Raw genomic sequence first — 1,575 nt, 5'->3', positions numbered from 1 at the left:
AAATTAATATTGTTCTAGTATTAATAATATTAATTTTAATTAAGTAGTTACCTTGGGTATCATTCTTTGGGAGGGATTCTATACTTGAATCCTTGTTCATCCATTTGAGGAAGCTCAAGAACAAGTGAGTAGGAGAACTCACTTGTGCCCAAATAATCCGAAATCTTCAATGTAAGATGATGATTTCTTCCTTATTCTTATTATTGTTTGTATGCATAAGATCAATATTTAATTTTATGACTAAATTAAATCATCACATATATGAATATGTTAAGTAATGAGATATAGATTTCTAACATCTTCTTCTTTAGACTTTTCAACAACTCTTTCCTTGTCACTAGCATTCACAACATCTTCATCAACGGGTCTCTTCGGCCTTTCATACCTTGTACCACTCCTCAAATGGATGGCACTTACCGATTCTTGTCTTGGGGGATTACCTTGAGGTGGTAATTGCCCCTTTTGTCTTTGTGAACTTGAAGATGCTAATTGAGACATTTGGGTCTCCAACATCTTTGTGTGAGCTAGTATGTTGTTAATGGTGATGTCTTTTGCTTGGCTATCCTTTTACATTTGAGTGAAAAACTCTTGTTGGTTCTTTTGCATTTGGAGGACCTATTTTTGAACATCAAAACCTTGGTCATTTGATTGAGTGTATGGAGTTTGATTTTGGTAACCTTGGTTTTGGTTGTAAAAGGGTCTTTGATTTTGGTTTCTCATTGGAGGTGGGGTGTATGTTGGTTGAGAGTTTTGAACATTTTGGCTTTTGTATGAGAGGTTGGGATAGAATTTGGTGTTTTCATTGTAATAGTTAGAATAAGGGGTATCACTCTTGTATGCTTGGAAAGCATTCACTTGTTCCCCTACATTCACTTTGGTCATGTCCCAAAGTTCCACAACTCTCACATATTCCACTTGGAATTGATGAAGATGCCACCATGGCATTAACATGTTGCTTAGGTGATTTGGAGGCTTCTTCAAGTTTAGCCATAGCCTTCTCAAACTTCAAATTAATGGTATCAATATGAGCACTAAGTTGAGCATCCAATTGAGTAATAGAGTCCACTTCATGCTTTCCTCCTCTAGCAGCCTTCCGAGGTCTACTATATTGTGAGTTATGGACCGCCATTTCCTCAATCTTGTTCCATGTTTGATTATCATCAACTTCGGTGAACATACCATTTTATCCCATGTTGAGAATGTTTCGGGAGTCTTCATAAAGACCATTCCAAAATTATTGTACCAAGAACCACTCGCTAAGTCCATGATGAGGACATGAGCGACAAGTTCCTTTGAATCGCTCCCAAGCTTCATACAAAGATTCTTCGTCCCTTTGTTTGAACCCCGTGATTTGGGCTCTTAGCATGTTAGTCTTTTCCGGAGGATAGAATTTTTTGTAGAAAGCAAGTGCCAATTTCTTCCAAGAGTCAATACCAAGTGTAGCCTTATCAAGGCTCTTTAGCCATTGTTTCGCGGTACCAATCAAAGAAAAAGGAAATAAGACCCATCGAATTCGGTCATGAGTCACTCCGGTTTGAGAAATCGCATCACAATAGTCCCAAAAAGTCTCCATAT

The 1,575-nt window shown here is 37.6% G+C and overlaps 1 non-coding gene across 1 annotated transcript; it reads left to right on the top strand.

Annotated features, from left to right (window-relative positions):
- Nucleotides 1-1,259: 1,259 nt before the first annotated feature.
- Nucleotides 1,260-1,366, top strand: LOC141619184 (small nucleolar RNA R71). The gene has a single exon (XR_012531615.1). It is a non-coding gene; the product is annotated as a small nucleolar RNA R71 (small nucleolar RNA).
- The last annotated feature ends 209 nt before the right edge of the window (nt 1,367-1,575 follow it).

Source organism: Silene latifolia, chromosome 1 (genome assembly GCF_048544455.1).
Source record: "Silene latifolia isolate original U9 population chromosome 1, ASM4854445v1, whole genome shotgun sequence".
NCBI classification, from domain to species: Eukaryota; Viridiplantae; Streptophyta; class Magnoliopsida; order Caryophyllales; family Caryophyllaceae; genus Silene; species Silene latifolia.
The sequence above is the reverse complement of the archived record's forward strand: the minus strand, read 5'-3'. Positions and strand labels throughout refer to the sequence as shown.